Genomic DNA, 22,055 nt, shown 5'->3' with positions numbered 1-22,055 from the left:
GGAACTAGTGGATTTTCAAATCAGAGATTCTTTTGGCAAATTAAAATACATTTTGGCCACAGAAAGAGAAAGCACGTATGATGGCTGGGTCAGTATTTTTTATAACTTGATCTTCTATTGTCTAATATGAATATGCAGGAGAGGTTTGGGGTGTCCTGGGGATGGAGAAGAGGGTGTATTTGTTCTTGTGTGAGGCATCACGAGTTCCAGCCCTGACATTAAATGAGAACTTCCTAAGGTCACTTTTCTCTAAGTCAAGGGAAGAACACAGACAGTTCAGTTTTTCAGGTTGTTCTGCATTATTTTAAGGACTTTATGCTCCCATCATATTCCTGCACCAGCTGCATCATATCAACTGGGATCTTAAGAGAGATGTAGCTTCTCGGGTCCCACTCCAGAGCCACTGAACCTGAGCCTGAGTTTTAACAAGTCCCCTGGTGATTCTTGTCTTGTTAAAGTGGGAAGCTTTGATCCTGACAGTCTGTGGTGCCAGAGGGCTGCTCTTGGAGATGTGTGGGGTGTGGAACAAGGAAAGTGAAGGGCATTGGAAGATGGCTCTCTTTAGGGGACTTTCATCAACTCTCTTTAAAGTGAGTAACGTGGTCTTCTGCCCTTTAAAAACAGTAGAAATATAATTTTTTTGGCAAAGACAGGTCCTTCTACAAATAAGAAAATCGATTAGATGGTCATCAGCATTCTTTTGGCTCAAAAGTTTCACAGATACACTTTCTATCAAGGGCAAGAGAAAGGCAAATTCATTATAGGCTTGAGGAAAACAATTAGCACAATATCAAGCATATAAACTTGATTTCTTGGAGTCCATGTTCGATTAAGTGGAAGTAGGGCTGTCAGAAATCCAGCAGAAGTTATCCCGCTTTCTGTTGGAGGGAGAAATTGGTGCTGTAAGATCCCCGAGGCCCGCGAGTCAGCCTCGTGCTGAGTGTGCAGTCTCAGGAGAGGGGCGGGATTATTCTCTGCCCCCTCCCTCCATATTCCTAGCTTTTAAGCCAAATTTTATGTTATGCTAGATTTTAGCACAATGCATAGGATGATCAATGACAGAATTTATCTGTACTCATTTGGTGAGATACATTATTAATACTTACTTGCCAAAAAATGCTCAGATATTCATCTGTTACCATAACAATAATGCCCAAATTCAGTGTTTTAAAGAAGGAAATTGTGTTTTATTTTCTCACACATCTACAGGTTGACTGGGAAACTTACTGATCTGGGGCAGGCTTAGCCACCTGAGCTGGGCTTGCTTTTCGTTCCTTAGGGTGCTGGCAGGTTAACTGGGGCTAGCTGGTCAAAAATGCCATTCGCTGAAATGACTCAGGCCTTCTCCCTGAGTTTCTTAAATGTCTCTGCTAGCCTAGTCTGTGCCTTTTTTCACAGGACATAGCAGAGAGGAAACAGAAATATCCAAGTACTTTTCATGCCTTTGCTTGCCTCCTATTTGCGAGCTTTGCATTGGGCTGAATAGGTCACGTGGTAGGGGTGAGGACCATCCAGCCCATGGGCCATGTAAGGTCTGCAAGATCATTTGGTCTCACCCTGACAAAGCAACAGCAAATGGGCCTTGAAATTCTATGAATCCACAGCAGACTATTTTTTTTTTTTTTTTTTTTTTTTTGGCAGTCAGAGTTAGACAGTGAGAGAGAGAGACAGAGAGAAAGGTCTTCCTTCTATTGGTTCACCCCCGAAATAGCCGCTACGGCTGGCACTGCGCTGATCCGAAGCCAGGAGCCAGGTGCTTCCTCCTGGTCTCCCATGGGGTGCAGGGTCCAAGGACCTGAGCCATCCTCCACTGCACTCCTGGGCCACAGCAGAGAGCTGGACTGGAAGAGGAGCTACCGGGACAGAATCCACTGCCCCAACCGGGACTAGAACCTGGTATGCTGGTGCCCCAGGTGGAGGATTAGCTTAGTGAGCTGTGGTGCCAGCCTGCAGGCTAGTTTTTAAGGTGACAATTCTGTATGGCCTGTGAATAATGTTATAAATATCCAAATGGCCCAAAAGTTCCCCGCCTTTAATAACAGAAGAGTGGGAGGGGTTAGAATGATACAGGATAAAAGGTAAATGCATGGAGGGCATGAATTAAGCAAATTTAATTTACATCACTTAAATAAAATCTGAAGCCACCACACATGGTCTTAAATAAGAATTTTCAGGAAACTGGCTTGAGAAATACTAAAAAATGGAGACACTTATGAATGGAATTTCAGAAGAGAGATGTCTCTGCAAGATGGAGTTGGATGAGCTTCAGCACAGGTGCAAAGGGGAGATTCTGATGACTGTTCTACAGGCCTGTTAGGTTAAGACAGCAGGAGGGATAGGCCGGCGCTGTGGCTCAACAGGCTAATCCTCCGCCTGCGGTGCCGGCACACCGGGTTCTAGTCCCGGTTGGGGTGCCGGATTCTGTCCCGGTTGCCCCTCTTCCAGGCCAGCTCTCTGCTGTGGCCCGGGAGTGCAGTGGAGAATGGCCTAAGTGCTTGGGCTCTGCACCCCATGGGAGACCAGGAGAAGCACCTGGCTCCTGCCTTTGGATCAGCGCGGTGCGCCAGCGCAGCACAATGGCTGTGGTGGCCATTGGAGGGTGAACCAATGGCAAAGGAAGACCTTTCTCTCTGTCTCTCTCTCTCTCACTGTCCACTATGCTTGTCAAAAAAAAAAAAAAAAAAAAAAAGCAGGAGGGAAAACTTATGGCAAACCTTCTATTTTTTTCCTTTTTCTGGTTTGGGAGCTACAATATCTTTGTTGCATATTAACTCACCAATTAAATGCTAGATATATTGTTGCTTGATTAATGTTTGGCTGATTTTATTTTCTAGGATACTAATGTAGTATGTGCATGTGACCAATTATCCCTGCCATGTTCTTCCACAGTCTACTTAGGACCTCCTGTCATCCACTGCCTTTAGTGTCTTTTTATGTAAGCATTTAAGGAAGCTGTGTGGCCGCCAGTTACTGCAGGAAATGATCATCTCCCGAATCCTAGATAGTTGGAAATGAGCTGTGTGACAGACCCGCCCTTTCATCCCAGAGAGAATTCCGAGGGAGCTTTCCGGGCCTGGGAGGGAAGAATCAGACTAAAATCTGTGAACTACCTTAAGTGTGTCAGTAAGAACCCAAATTACTTTGAGTTTTGTTTCCCCTCCTGTTGGAGCCAGGGGTGTATTGGGTGGAAAGGTTAATGCAGTGCTGTCTTATCTCCTCGGGGCAATGATGCCGACTTGGAGTAGTTTCACGTCTCTTCTCTAGAAAGGAAATGTGCTTTGCGGCAGTGATAAGGAGAATGGTAAAGAGGTCAATCTAGGCAGATTAGGATGTCTGCCCATGCTCCCTCTGTGCTGCACGGGGTTATTATGAATCTAGGAAGTGCGAGGATGCTGCTAATTTGAGTTCTGAGTAACTCAGTCTCTACGGGCTTCCTTTGAGAGATGCAAACAACTCAACAGAACCTTGTTAAAAAGACTTCATTCAGGGCACCCTGGGAGAGGTTCACACGTGATTTTACACAGGAGGCAACTCTGACCCAGTTCAACCGAAGAGAATATACAATTTCTCTGCTTTTCAAGAATCTGTGATGCTCATCTTCCATGCCTTTGCTGAATTAGAATAGTTTTGTTCTCTCGTTCAGTAAAAAAAAATGAAAAGCAGGGATTGGTAAAAGCTTCCTTCCTACCATTACTTAATTTTTTGGGCGGAGGGAAGTTGTGTTTGTGTGGCAAAGATGAATTTCCCACGGGAATTGAAAACTGATGCAGTGCCAAAAAGTGCTGACAGGAATAATAGATAGCAAGAAGGGTGTGTATTTAATTTTTGGGAAAACTTCCCTAAAAAAGTCAACGCTTTCCACATGCATAGGAAACCAGGAGGAAAAAAACTATCCTTGGATAGAACCTGGATTTTGGTCCCTGACTCTTTTATATATTTATTTTCTCTGACTCCCTTTGTGTTTTCTGTCACTTTGAATGGTGTCTACCCCCTACTAAAAACCTTTCCTGTTTAAAAGTTCCCATTTTCAAACCCTCAAATATATTGAGAAGATCTTCAAGATATTCTAGAGGCACAAACCATACGCCTGCAAAAGAATGACATATAATATGAACAAGTAAATGAGCTGTTGAATTAATGGATACATGAATGACTGAATAAAATGAGCTATACTTGCCCGGTAGCCAAACCCAACAAAGCAAAAATATCAACACTTCCTGAGTTATAAAGTTTCAGTTTACCATTGCTTAACTTTATGTGGAAGTCATCACCATATAATCATTATTTTTCACTTTCAGCACATTTGATAAATTGCATGATATATTCAATACTGTATTATAAAAGAGGTTCTGTGTTATGTGATTTTACCCAGCTGTAGGTTAATTCAAGTTTCTGAGCACATTTAATGTAGGTCAGCATAAGATATGTTGTTTGGTAGCTTAAATTATCAAGTGCATTTTTGACAAGATATTTTGAATTTATGAACTTATCAGGCTGTAACCCTTTCATAAGTAGAGGAGCATCTATAATAAAAGAGATGTCTGCAGACTATTGTCCTGTTCCCTCCACAGACCTCCACTTTCACACCACCAGACTATGGAAAGAGAAGTAATTCCAGAACAGCACCATCCAATAGAAAACTAATATGAGCTACATGTGTAATTTTACCTTTTCTTGTAGTTGTTTGTAATATCAGGGAAAATTAAAGTGTATTGTAAGTTAAACTGTGTCCCCACAAAAAGGTGTGTTGGAGTTTTATTTCCTAGTATCTCAGGAAAAGGATTTTTTAGAGAGGTTATCAGGTTAAAATAAGGTCATTAGAGTGGGCTGTAATCCAATAAAGCTGATGTTCTTACGAGAGAGTGGAAATTTAGACATAAAAATGGACACAGTGGTTAACAATGTGCAGAGACACAAGGAGGAGACAGCCATCTCCAAGCCAGGACACGTGTTCCCCTCAAAAAGGCCCAACCTGTTGTCACCTTGATTTCAGATAACAAGCCTCTGGAACTCCGAGACAATAAATCCCTGTTGTTTATGCCACCTAGAAGGTGTGTGTTGTTAATAGTAGTCCTAAAAACTAACGAACCTAAAACATTTTACGTTCTTCCAAATTTGATGTGGACTTGACACAGTACATCTCAGTTTGGACTCAACACATTTCAAGTGCTCAGTAAGCGCTGTGGTTAGCGGCTTCCACATTGCATGAGATGGGTCCAAGATGAGCTGAGTCATGAGGAAGAGCTCTGTATCCCACTCCTGAACTGAATCAAAGCACATGCCCTGCTCTAGGGAACTGTACAGGTGGGAGGAAAGTAGGATTTGACCACTGTAATTTCATGTCTGAAAACAGCAATTTTTTTAAAAAAAGATTTATTTATTTGAAAGGCAGAGTTAGAGAGGGTGAGGTATAGAGAGAGAGAGAAAGAGAGAGAGATCTTCCATCCTCTGGTTCACTCCCCAAATGGCTACAACAGCCAAGGCTGGGCCGGTCCCAAGTCAAGAGCCAAGTCTCCCACATGGGTGCAGGGGCCCAAGCACCTGGCTCATCTTCTACTGCTTTCCCAAACACATAAGCAGGGAGCTGGATCAGAAGTAGAGCAGCTAGAACACAAACCAGCACCCATATGGGTTGCTGGTGTCACAGGTGGAGGCTTTACCCATGACACTGGCCCTGGTACATTTTTTTTTTAATATTCCATGTTTTCTTCATCAATATGTTTTTTTTTTGTTTATACGGGGTTCATACATTTTAAAATATATCAATAGGGTGCTTTTCCTACTTGGGGAAATTGGTTGATTCAGTGTTATTACTTTTAATCATCCAAATGTAGAATTCACAAATGATTTACCATGGAGACTGAGAAAATACATCCTTCCAACTAAAAATACAACATGCTTTATATAAATATGCATAACCATATTGTTGGAGCGGTGGTGGTCCAGGTTCTCATCTCTAATACTTGAGTTGTAGGATGAGACATAGATAAAGGTGAGCAGAGTAATAAGATTGAATAGCAAAGCAAAAGCATTCACTCAGGATGCAATTTGGGCATGATCCAGAGTGAACTTCACCTACAAGGTTTGGGATCATCTCTTTTTCTGTGATCTAGACGCAATAAGGGGTACTGTTTTGGACAGAATTTCCCAGGAATTTGATGACTGCTTAATTTCTGGCCTTTTTAAGAAGTCTCAGAATTGTCTTGGCATCACGTACATTATGGGAGTGGAAGTGTCGGCCATGATAGATTTATAATATAATAATAGACCATAGGTTATCAAGAGGATGCAATGTGCAGCCCTGTTTTCAGCTGCTGCAAGTTCTGGGCAGTGGTTTTACTTCAATAGCAATTTCAGCTTGCTTGCCATGGGATGATTTTTTTAGAGACAACACTTGGTGGCAGTGGCAGGGGGTATGGGGGGTATGGTGACATATTTCCTGTGATCCCTGTCTCCTCAATTATAACAATGTGATGAATCATGTTTTCTTCCTTTAAAGAAGTTAATATGGTGGATACTGAACACAGTTTGGAAGCATACACTTCTAATTTGTTTGATTCATTCTGGGTTTGATGGATTGGTCCTTTATCTCTGACTTACCTGTTTTTTTGAATGACACTGTCTTCCGCTTTCTGGAGGAAGCACTCCTACTGGTTCCCCAGTGCTCTCACTGTTACACATCCATCGGGACAGTTCAGTCCCTGGTGTCCTCTTCCTCAACTCTCTGTTGCATGCTAGGCTTTACAGAAATCCTGTCTGCACTGTATCTGCAGTCCTGATCCAGTGCCTGGCAAATAGCTGGAATGAATAAATACTGAACAAACCAAGATAAGTGGAGGGTTTTTTAGAAGCTCTGTCAGATTAGGAAAGGCTCTAGAGCATCAATAATAATCTCTTAAAAGGTTTTCTTCTTCTTCTCTGCAGTTACTTGACACTCAGAAGTGTCACAGTCCTCTGGGAGCTCCCCCTGTTCCTACAATAGCTACCATTTGGTTACTCCCTGGAGCTCTGCTTTTCTAGGCTTTGCTGCCTAATGGTTCTTTTTTGTTATTTTCTTTTTTTTTTTCTTTTTTTTCCCCCCTTTTACATGTTCTCTTGTTTTGTACAGGGCAAGATTGAGGTGTTAAGCTTCCTGATGTGCTAGTAGGCTGCAGATAAAGAATTTAACAGTCCGTGGGAGGGCCAATTAGAGTCAATTATAAGGTAATTGAACTGCCTTATATTCCTTGTCTGTGCAGAACTTCTTTCTAATGGGAAGATTGTATTTCTTTTCACACCATGATTGGGGCAAATCACAGCTGCGTGGATTCACAGGAAATGGCTCTGACCTCAGCAATCCTGGGGTAGAGTTTTACAGAGGCAAAAATCTCTTAAGAGATGAGTGCCAAAGAAGCTCAATTCAGCTTTGCTATTTTTAAAAGGTAAATGAAGCTTTGACTTTTCTTTCTTTTTTCTTACTTTCTTAAGAGAACTGCTAAGTTCTTGCAAAGCACAATCAGCCTTCTGTTTCTGTGGGCTCCACATCTGTGAATTCAACTAACCACTAATGGAAACTATTTGGAAGAAAAGTTTTTCTTTGAATTTAATATGTATAGACTCTTGCTTGTCATTATTCCCTAGACAATACAGCATAACAATTATTTGCATGGCATTTACATTGCATTAGGTATTTTAAGTATTCTAGAGATGATTTAAAGTATATGGGAGCATAAGCATAGGTTGTAGTTCATTTTATAATACTATAATATTGTTTATAATAATAATAGCTCATTTTATAGTACAAACTTCAGCATTTGCAGGTTTTGGTATCCATTGTGGGGTTCCTAGATACAAAGGGGTGAGCATAGTTACAATACCTTACAGTAGATCTCTGTGAAGTCATGGCAACTTTGACTTCCCAGAATCACTGTTGGCAAAGTCAGGATGGAGAGTGTCTGAGGTTACAATATGTTTCCTTCCAGTTAATCCAATGTTGGGTATCAGATAGAGGTCTCAACTATCCACTACTCCCTACAACTAGAAACTGATCTTTTTGTCCCCATATGATAGGGGACAGTGGATACATGCTTTCCCCTTTCTTATTACACTCAACTTCATCTGTCTTTACTGACAGATTAGCTTAACCTTAACTTACATGGTTTCCCAAATGAAATATGGTTTCATCTGATTGGTTCTTCCACCATTTCTACTTGACTCTTTCCCTGTTTCTCCTCCCTGGAATTATACACCATAGTAAAATAATAGCATATACCTTCAACCTCTCTCTCTTAGTTTTTTGCTAAACCCAGGATAAGACAATAAAATTAGTGGGAAGGCTAAAGGAGAGTAGTTTTTACTTACTTTACTATTTTCCAATATCCTACGGGGTTCATGACACAAGGCCTTCAAAGTGATAGAAGGAAAACTACTTATGGCTCCAATAGTTAAGCTGTGGAGCAACAGGAACTCTTTGCTGTTGGGAATACAGAATGTTACAACCACTTGTGAAGACAGCTTGGGAGTTTCTTATAAACTAAACTTAGTCTTAACATATGATCCAGCAATAGTGCTCCTTCATATTTAAATATTTACCTGGTGAATTGAAAACTTACATCTGCACAAAAAACTCCCACAGGTAAATGTTTATAAGTGCTTTACTCATAATTCCCCAAATATAGGAACAACTAAAATGTCCTTCAATAGGTGAACAGATGATCGGACATAAAAATGTATATCCATACAATAGAATATTATTCAGCAATTTAAAAGAAGTTAGCTATCAAATCACATGAATACATGGAGGGAATTGGTATTTAGTGAAGTGATTAAGAAACTGCTTGGGATGCCTACATCCCATATCAGAATGCCTGTTTGAATCCCGGGTTCACTTCTAATTCTAGTTTCATTTTAATGTACACCCTGGGAGACAGCAAGTGCTCAAGTAGTTGAGTCTCTAATACTTATATAGGAGACCCATATTAAGTTTGAGTCTCATGACTTCAGCCTGGCTAAGCCCCAGCTTTTGCAGTTATTTGGGGAGTGAACCAATGGATGTGAGCTCTCTCTACTTCTGTTTCTGTGTATCTGCCTTTCATATAATAATAGAAAGGAAATCTATGGAAGAAATTTAAATGCAAATTGCTCTATGAAAGAAACCTATAAGAAAAGGCTACTTATTGTATAATTCCAAGAATATGCACAGCTTTTTGAAAAATTCATGGAAAATGTGTATTATGAAAAAGCTATGCATGAATTTCACATGCTTTTAAAAAGATTTATTTGAAGGGCAGAGCAAGAAAGGGAGAAAGATCTCTTCCCATTGATGGTTTTCCATCAAGTGGCCCCAACAGCCACAGCCAGGACTGGGCAGGTCCATCCTGGTCTCCCACATGAGTGGTAGATATCCAAGTACTTGGATCATTGTTGGCTGCTTTACCAGCTGCATTAGTAGGGAGCTGGATTGAAAGCTGAACAGCAGGAACTGGAACCGACACTCTGATATAGGATCCCAGAGTCCCAAGCAGCATCTTAACCTGCTGCACCACAATTTTGCCCATAGATTTCACATTTTTTTTTAGATTTATTTTTTTTCTTTGACAGGCAGAGTGGACAGTGAGAGAGAGAGAGACAGAGAGAAAGGTCTTCCTTTTTGCCGTTGGTTCACCCTCCAATGGCTGCCGCGGCCAACGCACCGCGCTGATCCGAAGCCAGGAGCCAGGTGCCTCTCCTGGTCTCCCATGCGGGTGCAGGGCCCAAGGACTTGGGCCATCCTCCACTGCCTTCCCGGGCCACAGCAGAGAGCTGGCCTGGAAGAGAGGCAACCGGGACAGAATCCGGAGCCCCAACCAGGACTAGAACCCAGTGTGCTGGCGCCTCAAGGTGGAGGATTAGCCTGTTAAGCCACGGCGCCAGCCAGATTTCACATTTTTTTGCAACAGAAATAAACTCATCTTTTAATTTCATTTTAACATGAACTTTTTGATGTACTCTCATAGAACTTTCTGGAAAAGGAAAAGCTATGGGCAATAGATCAGATGGCCAGATATTTGGGAGTAAGAGAGGAAAAATTAATAGATGGCACACACAGGGTTTATTAGGGCAGTGAAATTACTCTGTGACACTATAACGATGGTCATATGACACTGTGTATTTGTAAAACCCATAGAACTGTACAACACAAAGAATAAATTCTAATGTCAACTATGCATTTTGGCTAATGGTTCATGAACTGAAAAAAGACTACCATGTCAATACAACATGTGAATAACTTTGACAGTGGAAAAGAGAGTATAGAGAGAACTTGTAGTTTCTGTTCAATTTTTCTGCACTTCAAAAGTGCCCTGAGAAATAAACTCTAATTTTATATGCATTGATACTCCATAAATTAATATATCCAGGGCTGAAAGCCAAACACTGGCATCATTTCTATGTTCCCTAGGAACCCCTAATGTGCGGGCAGAGTTCAGCTGCAATGGGGTAAATATACAGACTTGGATCTCTCCTCATGGTCTTTGAACAAAGATGTTTTTCCCTGGAGGCAGTTGGTCTCTGTGACATGGTGCTTAGTGAATAATAGCAATTAAAAAATTAGTGTAGAATCTGGAATTTCCAATCCTCAGGGTTCCATCAACACAAAACAGGTCACCTACAGTTATGAATCATTAATATTTTAACTACTTATTGAAATGCATGACTATAATTTCATTAAGATAAAAATGTTTTCATGCCACTCAGAGAATCCTTCTCTAATCAGTGGCATTAGTATCCCCATGAGAATCTTCTGGAAATGCAGATTCTCGGGCTAAACCCTTAACCCAGCAAATCAGAATCTCCAGGGGATAAGGCTGGAGAATCTCAGTTCTGTCAGCTTTTCAGGCAATGTTTAAGCACTAATGTATAACAGCTGCATGCTGAACAAAAGAAAGTGGAAAACAGTGGTTCTGAAACTTGGCTGCACGTTCAAATTAACTGGGAAGTTTTGCAAAATTGTGAATATTTAAAATACTTATATTTGGGTTCTACCCCCACAGAATTATAGTTTAGCGGTCTGGGGAGTGGCCTGAACACTGATTTTCAAAGTCTCACTAATGAGTCTAATGTGCAGGCATTTGGGGAGAGGTAGTGACTAGCAAATTCCAGGGCTGTTTACCCCAATGGGTTGTTCTCCAAAACTTACCTCCTGGATGTCCTCTCAGGCAGCGTCTCCTGTTCTGAAACATTTCCATCCTCTCCAGCCTTCCTGCTCTCCAGCTCATTATTATTAATACCACACTTTTACCTCTGGTTCCTTTCCTCTTTCATAATCTTAAGGAATATAAAGTGCATCATCAGAAAAGTGTTAAGAACCCCCATTTATTTTGCAATTATGTCCCCCAAAGACTTTATTGAAGCCCAATTATAATTATAAAGAGTATCTTATATTAACTCTCTTTAAAAGGGTTAGTCAGTAATAAAAATCATCTAAATGGTGTTAGAATCTCCGTTACTGGCTCTCATTGCAGGAAAGAGGCCAATGCTGTATTTTGCTTAGAGCTATCTTTATAGAACCCTATTTCTCTCCCTCCACCTTCCAAAAACTGATCAAATAGAGCAATTTGGAGTCTTGAACTCAAGGAGAAGAATTTAACTGGGAGTTACAAAGAGGAAAATGTGGTGACCAAGAAAGAGCACCTACAATTTCCAGGATGCTGGCTTGGAGAGTAGGGTTGTATTTGGAGACAGAGAATGTGGTGGGGATTTGGGATACTTCTTTGAGTCTAAGATGAGAGAGGAAGAAAGAGAGAGAGATCTCAATGTCTGGCAGAGACCCAGGCTGCCTTGCATTCTCTAGGTGAAGGAATTGACCCTGACCCTGGATACTAAAGGTAGCTGAAAATGTGTACCATGACCTTGAGAGCACTGTAAAAGAATCCTGTGGGCAAGTCTGCCATCAGCAGAGTAGACCCTGTATTGCACACCCCTGTGTAAATTCATTTTATATTGCTGCCAAACACATAGCCACAAATTTCACAGTTTGAAACAGCAGACTCAATATCTGATTGTGTCCTGGGTTAGGAGTCAGGGTGTGGATCAGATCAGGCTCACAGTCTGCAATCAAGGTTTCAGCTGTGCTGCCTTCCTTCCTGCAGCTTGAAATCTTCTAAGTTCACATGGCAGCTGGCAGAATTCAGTGTCCCCCGGTTGCAGGACTGAAATTTTCTTGCTGGCTTGCAGTTGGCCTCAGTCTCATCTCTTGGCTTCCACCTGCAGTTCTTTGTCATACGGTCCTTGTGTTCCTCCAGGGCCATGGCAGCTGCCTTCTTCCAAGCCTGCAGAGCAGTCTTCAGGAAGCACTCCATTGCATTTTTAAAGGCTTTTGTCTGATTAATTCAGGCCCAATGTGGATAGTCTCACTTTACTCAAATCAGTTGACTGAGAGCTTTAATTGCATCTGTAAAATCACTTTACTTTTGCAATTTTCTGTTGGTTAGAGGTGAATTTCAGATGCCATTCATGCTTGGGAGGAGATTATACCAAGGAAGGGATAGCAGAAAAAAGTCACTGGGAGCTGTCCTAGGGATTGGGCCCCACAATGGAACAGAGACCTAAGATTACACCAGCATTCGGCCACAGGGGAGAGCTGGTAAAGATGAAGTATGGGTCAAATGTCTGGCCTTTTTATTGTCTCCTGGGTTCTAAAAATCCCAAGAGTCTTACAAGAACCCTTCAACAGGGAGAGACATTCTCTGTAATGACTAGTAATAAGAAAAATTATTCAAAACTTGGACAAACAGCCAAACGTGGGTGGATTGATTACTGAGTGTCATTTAGGGCATAGGACCACCCAGGGATTAGATAAATGCATGCTGTTTAACTCATTGTTTGCTGTTGACTACAGAACTCAGACTTAGTGAAACTGCATCCTATTTTACAGACTTTTGTTCAGCAGACGTGTACATTTTCTCTGATAGGTGGAATAGATAATTCCAAAGGTTATGTTATATTACCCTATTATGCCTTAACTAGATTTGTATCTACCCCAGCAATCTTATCCTAACTTGCATTTGTTAATTCACCTATGAATATCAATCTTTTCAAATGTTCTTTGGGCTGATTTAGCACCTTACTATTTCTTTTAGTAATTAATGAAATGAATAAATCTTTGACACATGTTCATTTTATATTTGAGAGTTATTATTTTGTCTGTTTGGAAATTATACTTCCACACTGGGAAGGAATTTTGCATCAATCAGGGAGGAAAATAGAGTTTATTTGATTCTCAGAAATAAAGAAAACATTTTTTTAATTCACTATTATAGAGTACAGTTCACACTCTAAACAATTCTCTCAAACTCTAATAAATTTCCTTGCCATATTCATTGTGAGAAGGAAGAAAATAAATCCTCCAGTAGCCATATAACCTCTTTCTGTGGACTTACAAATGCCAGACTGCACTCTAAAGGTTTGAAAGAATGATACTTAATAGACACATGGGCCAATGGAACAGATTAGGAACCCCAGAAATTAACCCATGCATCTATAACCAAATAATTGTCAACAAATGAGCTGAAATCAATACCTGGAGAAAGGACAGTCTCTTCAATAAATGGTGTTGGAAAAATTGGATCCATACATACAGAAGTATGAAACAAAACCCCAACCTTGCACCTTATACAAAAATCAACTCACAATGGATCTATGCCCTGATACCATCAAATTACTAGAGGAAAATATTGGGGAAACTGAAAGACAGTGGCATAAGCAAAGACTTCTTAGAAAAGACCCAGAAGCACAGGCAATCAAAGCAAAAAATAGACAAATGAGATTATATCAAGCTAGGAAGATTCTGCACAAAAAAAAAGGAAGCACTCAATGAAGTGAAGAGCAGCCAGCAAAATGGGAGAAAATGCTATGCAACTGATGAAGTTGCATATCCTGATGAAGTGTTGATATCCAGGCTCTGTAAAGAGCTCAAGAACCTCGGCAACAATAAACGAAACAATCCATTTAAGAAATTGGCGAACAAGCATTTTTCAAAGAATGAAATACAAATGGCCAAAAGACCCATGAAAAAATGCTCAGGATCACTAGCCACTAGGAATGAGGTTTCACCTCACCCCAGTTAGAATGGGTATCATCCAGGGAGCCAGGGCTCTGGCATAGTGGGCTAAGCCACCACCGGCAGTGCTGGCATTCCATTTGGATGTTGGTTCAAGTCCAGCTGGCCCACTTCCGATCCAGCTCTCTGCTATGGCCTGGGAAAGCAGTGGAAGATGGCCCATGTACTTGGGCTCCTGCACCTACTTGGAAGACCTGGAAGAAACACCTGGCTCCTAACTTTGGATGGGCCGGCCTAGCTCTGGCAGTTGTGACCATTTGAGGGGTAAACCAGTGGATGGAAAATTTCTCTCTCTGATTCTCCCCCTCCCCCAACTCTGTTTTATGATTTGCATATTCTGGTTTTACAGGACAAAATAGTCTACCCTATATAAAAATAGATAATATTAATGAATATAGGTTGACCATCTATAGTTTTTTTTTTTTTTTGGGGGGGGGGCCAGGCCAAAACCCTAGTTTATTTCAGCATCAGCAACATCTTAGCCATCAAAAAAATAGACTCAACCGGGGGCGACACAAGTCTCTACAGCGAGCCTAAGGGCTCAGCCGCCAGGTGAACTTCGGGGTGCGTGTGGGCGCTGCCCGGGCAATAAGTTAGGAAGCAGCGGAGCTGGTGGCAGGCACGGGCGGCTTCACTTCTGGGCAGGCATGAGGTCGTCGATGGCCTGGCCCTGCTCCAGCCGCTGCTCCATCTCAATAAGCAGCTTCACACCGTCCACCACCATCCGCACCAGCTCCACCTCGGAGAAGCCCAGGCGGTTGGCGTTGGAGATGTCAAAGACCCCGCCCACGGCAGCTGTGTCCACACCACCTGTGCCTCGCTTCTGAAGCCGCAGCCGCTTGAGCACCTCCGAGAACTTCTCGTGCTTGCCCAGGTGGGGCAGCTTGATGTGCACACCTGCCCGCAGCCCCGTGCCCAGGTTCGATGGGCGGGTGAGGATGTAGCCCAGGTGAGGGTTCCACATGAACTCGTAGTTCTTAGACTTGAAGAGAGTGTCAATCTGGGTGAAGCCATTGCAGAAGCACGTGAACACCTCCTTCATGTTCCCTCCCTACTGCATGGAGATGATCCGGAGGTGGTCCTCGTTGATCCACACCAGGAAGGTCTTATTGTCATCGTGCCAAATACCGCGGGCGTCCAGCCAGTCGCGGGCCATGCTGGAGGCCAGCAGCAGGGGCGACACGGGCTTGTCGAAGAGGAAGTGGTCGTCGATGAGCCGCCTCGGTCTGCTCTTGAGCGCGCAGTACCTGCCGGCCAGGTCGCCGTCCAGGCTGGACAGCGCTTCCACCGCCAGCTTCCCGGCGCTCGCCGTGGGTGCAGTGCGGGGGCAGGCAGAAGCCAGGGATACTGCGCCAGTGCGCACCCGCGAGCTCAGCACGTAGTTAGGGTCCAGGTCGTCGCCGCCCTGCAGGTTGTCGGGGTTGAGGTCGGTCTTGTGCTCGTCGCTGGGTTTGTAGCCGCCGTGCTGGTCCTCGATGATGGGATCGAAGAGCTCCTTGAACACCTCGTAGGACTCCTCGTCGCCCGCCATGCAGCCCACAGTCATGATGAACGGGTGGCCCGGCTTGTCGACGCCGGTCTGGATGAGGTCGTCCAGTGTGAAGCCGCTGGGCGTGCTCTTGGCACGCAGCTCCGCGTACATCTCGGGGGCCAGCACTTTGGCCATGTGGTTATTGTGGGCGCTCAGGTCGGGGAACTCGTCCTCGGCCGGGAAACGCAGCTTCAGCGTGTTGTGGCTGTTGGAGAAGGGCATGGCGAAGGCAGCGGCGGACAGGCTGGGGGCTGGGCTTGGGGCTCGGTCTGCAGCTTCGGGCGCGGCGCAGGCGAAGAGCCGACCGACCCTCTACAGTTTAAGGACAGTATTCCACTGACTAGCGAGCAGGTGAATTGTAGAATGAGAGATGAATTCAGAATAAGACTTCGGTTATATTTCTAGTTCTTCCACTTACTGGTTAATCAGACTAGTTCATTACCACACTGAGTATTAAAGCACTTTCTTAGTGGCACAAACAGTTACACGTGCTACTGTTGTAATAGGGCTATATAACTTTTCATTTATCTGTTACCATACAGTGATTCACCTAAAAAGTTAGTAGCCTAAAGCAATATTCATTTTATTTCCTTATGGTTCTGTAATCTGGATTGGACTTGGCTAGTTGATTCTTCTGCTGTTCTCACTTGAAGTCTCCATGAGGCTACAGTTGTTTCAACTAAAACTGGACCCAGAGGATCCATGTGGGTGTCCCTCCCAAATCTGGTACCTCAGAACTGCTCTTCAGAATTTCTTACTTTTTTCACATGGTGTATCCCCACCTTTATTAGAGCATGGAAACTTGTTCGAAATCTGAGTATCTCTATTTTTGTTTTGGACAGGCAGAGTGGATAGTGAGAGAGAGAGAGAGAGAGAGAGAGAGAGAAAGGGCTTCCTTTTTGCCATTGGTTCACTCTCCAATGGCCGCTGTGGCTGGCGCATCTCGCTGATCCGAAGCCAGGAGCCAGGTGCTTCCCCTGGTCTTCCATGCAGGTGCAGGGCCCAAGGACTTGGGCCATCCTCCACTGCCTTCCCGGGCCACAGCAGAGAGCTGGCCTGGAAGAGGGGCAACCGGGACAGAATCCGGCGCCCCAACCGGGACTAGAACCCAGTGTGCTGGCGTTGCAAGGCGGAGGATTAGCCTGTTAAGCCACGGCGCTGGCCAAAATCTGAGTATCTCTAAATGGTAATGTCCTATTGGCCAATCACAGAACAAGTCCATCTTCAGCTCTGGAGAATACAGCAGAACTTCAAAAAGTTCATAAAAATTAAAAGATAAGTTTAGGAGCAGGCATTTTGGTACAGCAGATTAAGCTGCCACCTGTATTGCTGGCATCCCATATCAAAGCACAAATTCAAGTACCAGCTACGCCACTTCCAATCGAGCTTTCTGCTAATGCATCTGGGAAGGCAGCAGAAGGTAACCCAAGTACATGCTACCTACGTAGGAAACCCCTGCTAACCTTGTGGGAGAACAGGATTGAGTTCCTGGCTCCTGACTTCAGCCTGGCTCAGGCATGGCTGTGTTGGCCATCTAGGGAGTGAACTAGCAAATGAAAGTTCTCTCTCTCTCTCTCTCTCTCTCTCTCTCCCTCTCTCTGCTTGCAAATAGGTAAATAAATATATATTTTTTGAAGAAGGTGTTTACTTTAGTGCAAACATTTAGCAACCTTTGCATAGTTCTTCATGCACATTTCTATAAACTTTTTGGAGACCCTTTATATGCCACAGTGAGAATATCTGATGGTCAGTTTCACTGGATGCCACCACAGGAACAGTCGACCACAAGTGTTTGTAACTCAATCAGTGATTTTCAGAGTGCAGTCTTGGGAATCCTTGCAGGGTAAGATGGAGAAGCCTCCCTTCAATGACAAGGATTTCACTTAGAAACATTGGACATCAGCCATTAAGATTTCTACTGGGGAAAGTATTCCACTGCTAAGAGTATATATATTTTAAAATCATTGAACCACATGATCTCTTGTAAGTTAAGCATTTTATGATTTTATGACTCCAGGAGTTCTCGGGCCATTTAGTTGATCTGTCCTTGGATGATAACATATATTCCTATGTACTCTTCTGGATACCTGCCAAGATGGATGTAATGATGTCTCTACACTGCCTAGAGGTCTTCAACAGTGATAGTGAATATAGCCATTGAATTTCAATTCAGTTTCTGCATCACATGCTGCATGGGAAAAGCCCCCTGTATTTAGAAGGTAATATTCATAATTAGGAGTGCTTATAAATTTAGAGGCAGGTGTTAACATTAGTTTTTCTTTTTACTTGCTAATTTTTTTTCTTTGCTGGAGCATTAAGCCCTTGACTGTAATGTAAATTAAAAATATTTTATCTCAAAAACTAAAAGAAGAAAGGGAGGAGGAGGAAAAGAGAAGAATAAAAGGACAGAGGGAGGAAGGGAGAAAGATAGAGATGGAAAATCATTATGATCTTAAGGTTGTATTTATGAACTACATTGAATCTGTTAAAAATGTTTAAAAAAAAAGCAAAGTAAATACATTTTAGAAATTTCAAATAGAAAGAAAGAAACCAGTGCTGTGAATATACATTCATTTGGAATGTGCTATCCTGTATATGTGACTGTGGTATCACTGTTCCCTGTCAATAGCACACATTATTTTATTTCTAAAATTATAAGTATTTTTCATGTAACTGCCATAATAGATATTACTTACTGAACCCTTTTCTTGGTTCAGGCACTGTGCTGGGTGCTTTTCATATCATTCCTCTAATTCTTGCAAAACCCATGCAAAGTTGATATTATTATTATTCCCTTGGGTAAACAAGAAGGAAATGTAGGCTTAGTAACTGAACCAATTCCTTTTTACTAAGGAGCTAGTCACAGAGATGGAATGTAGGCCACATTCTTTCTCACCGGTAGTGCACCCTCCCCTTCTCTGCCATGTTTTAGTTCTCCTATACCTCAATCCATTCCTCTTATGATAAGGGGTTTCACTATTTAGAAATGAAATACATCTATTAGGAACAGGCTGGACTCCAGCTCACAACACAAATTCTCAACTTTGGCCACCATTGAAATAATCCAGGGAGAGGCTTTTAAAAACTTATTTATTTATTTAGGAAGGAATGAGGGAGGGAGGGGGAGAGAGAGAGAGAGAGAGAGAGAGAGAGAGAGAGAGAGAGAGAGACTGCCATCTGCATATTTGCTCCACAAATGCCTGCACAGCTGGGACCAGGCTGAGGCCAAAGCTGGGAGCTGGGAACTCAATCAAGGTCTTCCCATATGAGTTTTAGGGACTCAAGTACTTGAGTTATCACCTGCTACCTCCCAGGATACATATTAGAATAAAACTAGAATCAGAAGTAGGCCTGGGACTCAAACTTACACGTTCGGATTGGAGATGCAGGTGTCCCGAGCAACATCTTCACTTCTAGTCCAAATGTCAATGCCAAACCAGAAGACTTTTAATAAATGCTGATGCAGGGCCAGCACTGTGGTGTAGGGGGTAAAGCCACTGCCTACAGTGCCAGCATCCCATATGGGCGCCCATTCACATCCTGGCTGTTCCACTTCCAATCCTGCTCTCTGCTATGGCCTGGGAAAGCAGTAGAAGATGCCCCAAGTCCTTGGTCTCCTGCACCCTCATGGGAGACCTGAGGCTCCTGGCTTTGGATCAGCACAGCTCCTAATGTTGCAGCCAATTGGGGAGTGAATCAGCGGATGCAAGACCTCTCTTTCTCTGTCTCTCTCTCTCGCTCTGTCTCTCTCTCTCTCCCTCTCTGCCTCTCCTTCTCCCTATGTAACTCTGACTTTAAAATAAATAAATAAATCTTTAAAAAAGTCCAGTTCATTTAAAAAAATAAATAAATGCTGATGCATGAGTGCTACTCTTTGCCTCTCTACTAAAACTATTCTTGATGTAACTTTGGACATTGGATTTGGTTTTATTTGTTTTTTTTTTAGAGCCCCAAACAGTTCTAACAGTGCAGCTAGGATTGAGAACCACTAACTAGAGGAATCCAAGGCATCAAAGCATCTCTAAGCTGTAATGAGCCATGTCCATGACCCTGTTTCACCTCACTACAGATAATGCTTCTGTATAAAATTTTCTATTTTTTACTTCCATGAGAAACTCCTAATCATGTTTTAAAATTAAGACCTAGTGGACAGATTGGAAATAAAAGGAACTGGAATCAAAAAGCATGCAAACATTCACACTGATCTAAATATACAAGGGTTCATGCTCATTAACTGCTTTTTAGGATATCTTAGCATATTCCATTACACATCATGACAGCTTCTTCCTAAAACTTGCTGCTTCTTAATGTTTAACTTCCATCATCTGGCCCAACTCCTTTTGGTCCTCTCACTTTTAGAAGAGATATTCTAATCACACCAGTTTCTGGGGACCTACTATGAAGAAGGGAATGATGCCAGTATTCCAACTGCACTATTTTCCCTGATCTCCTCCAGTAACAGCCAAATCTATTGAGGATTTGCAGTGGGCTGCGGGGTTGGCAAGCTGATGGGTAACAGTGGTGAGGGGCATATGCGGCTTCCTCTCATGGGAGAGACTATTAAACAGGGAAATTTACTGTCATCACTATCCTACAGATAGACTTGGATCTTAGTGGATGTGAAAAAGTTTTTGAGAAATGGAAAACATTGTTGGGAAAATAAATAAATCATATACACTTTTCAAAAGTTTGTGGAAAAAATGGAATTAAGAGATGTTTGTCTTTGTGCAAACAATTTTGAAGTCCATGCATATGTGGGTTCTTCAAAAAGTACACAGAAATGTTCATTATGGTGAAATTATTAATGTTTTGACACCAAATTATCTCAAATTCTCCCAAGTTCCACTTTGTTAAAACCTACTGAGAATTTTTAAGGGAATTTGCAACCTTGCTTAAATGACCAGCACTTAAATCTGTAGATATTTGGTTCCCTTAATTTCATTTCACAAAGTTATGTTTTTCTAAAATGTTCAGGGACAAGGGAAAAACTATCACAGAGCAGATTCTAAAAGAAAATAGAAAAAAAAATTCATGATCAATCCACCCTCAGTATGAGCCTTGTCTTTTAGCCAATGTTTATTATTTGCTTGAATCGTATATATGGCAAGAGGCAAAAGGAAGAGGGAGATGAAAACATTATTTTATGATTTGAAGATTTATGCCTTAGTATATTTTACATTTGGCACCTTAAAAAGAATCTGATAAAAAGCTTTGGCTTCTTTTCTTTCTGGATATGAATTTGCTTCTGATTTAGATAAGCGTTACATAGTTACATAGGTACAAATATTATAGGGGGATAGAAAACACTCACTGAGCTCTGTTGTCACTAAGCAAACCTCTTCAGGTAGGATGACATTTCAGATGGGCTTTGGAGGATAAAAAAGAGGAAGCATAGCAGAGTAGTTACAGGAATGAATTTAAGATTTAGAAAAATCTATATAGCAATTCAACGCTCAGTTCTTATTTGTTGAGGGACCAAGGATGGTCTTTCTATCTTAAGTCATGAAATTCAGTAATTATATAATCACATTCCATTGTACCCTTTACTACACATTAATGTAATTATATACAATTATGTAATATGTAATATTGATTGTACACTTATAATAACATACAAGTTTCTGTCTCAGGATTTATGTACTAAGTGGTGTAACTCAAATGATGTACCAACTATTATGCCTGTCTGTTAAGAAGTGTCCAAAAAATGGCAGAGGTTGCAGCTGCTGCCAGCAATTGGCCAGACCCTAAAATACAGGAGTGAACTCCCGGGCAGAAGTTGGAGTGCATGGAAGTGTGTTTAAAATATGCCGATGATGCCATGCCAGAATGTGAAAACACTTTGGGGTAGTCTGATAAATGGAAGTGCATAATCGGAAACAGGGCTATGACAATTGGCAGCAGACGATGACATCTTCATCTGGGTTCCTGCAGCCTCCTTTTGGGTTTCATTTGCATCCCTCCATGCCTGCAGTGGCCCCCTGACAGCACACTGAGAAGCTTTGGAAAGCAGGCCAGAGACTGCATGGGAAAATGGAGTGGATGCCCTAGCCAGTAATAAGCAGTCCCCTTGCAGCCTTTTACATGGAATTAATCTTTTAGTAAGAGAGGAAATTATGCCCAAATGCTTCAAGGGCTTTTTGCTCATGGTTTCCTTGCCACGGGAAGCTCATGCTCCTTGCAAGGGCCCTCCATCACAAGCAATCGTCTTTTAACATCTTTGGAAGTAGAAACTCTTCGGGTGGGGTTGGTATGGCTTTTCTTTTTCAGCCCTGTGTGAATGAAGAGTTTGAGCACAGAATATGCCATTGGCTGCTCACTAAATCGCCACTTTGCAGACTGCTGGGAGAAGCTCAAAGCTGTGTGGGTGATGTCGAGAAGCAGACGGGGCAAGCTTAAAAAGGAATTTGGGAGCACGAGCTCTTTGAGAAATCAGAACTGTGCATGCAG

General features: G+C 42.3%; 1 pseudogene; it reads right to left on the bottom strand.

The window, feature by feature from the left end:
- Positions 1-14,525: 14,525 nt before the first annotated feature.
- LOC133767831 (creatine kinase B-type-like) lies at positions 14,526-15,830 on the bottom strand (annotated as a pseudogene).
- Between the last annotated feature and the right edge of the window lie 6,225 nt (positions 15,831-22,055).

The sequence above is a fragment of the Lepus europaeus genome, chromosome 10, assembly GCF_033115175.1.
Source record: "Lepus europaeus isolate LE1 chromosome 10, mLepTim1.pri, whole genome shotgun sequence".
In the NCBI taxonomy this organism is placed as follows: domain Eukaryota; kingdom Metazoa; phylum Chordata; class Mammalia; order Lagomorpha; family Leporidae; genus Lepus; species Lepus europaeus.
The sequence above is the reverse complement of the archived record's forward strand: the minus strand, read 5'-3'. Positions and strand labels throughout refer to the sequence as shown.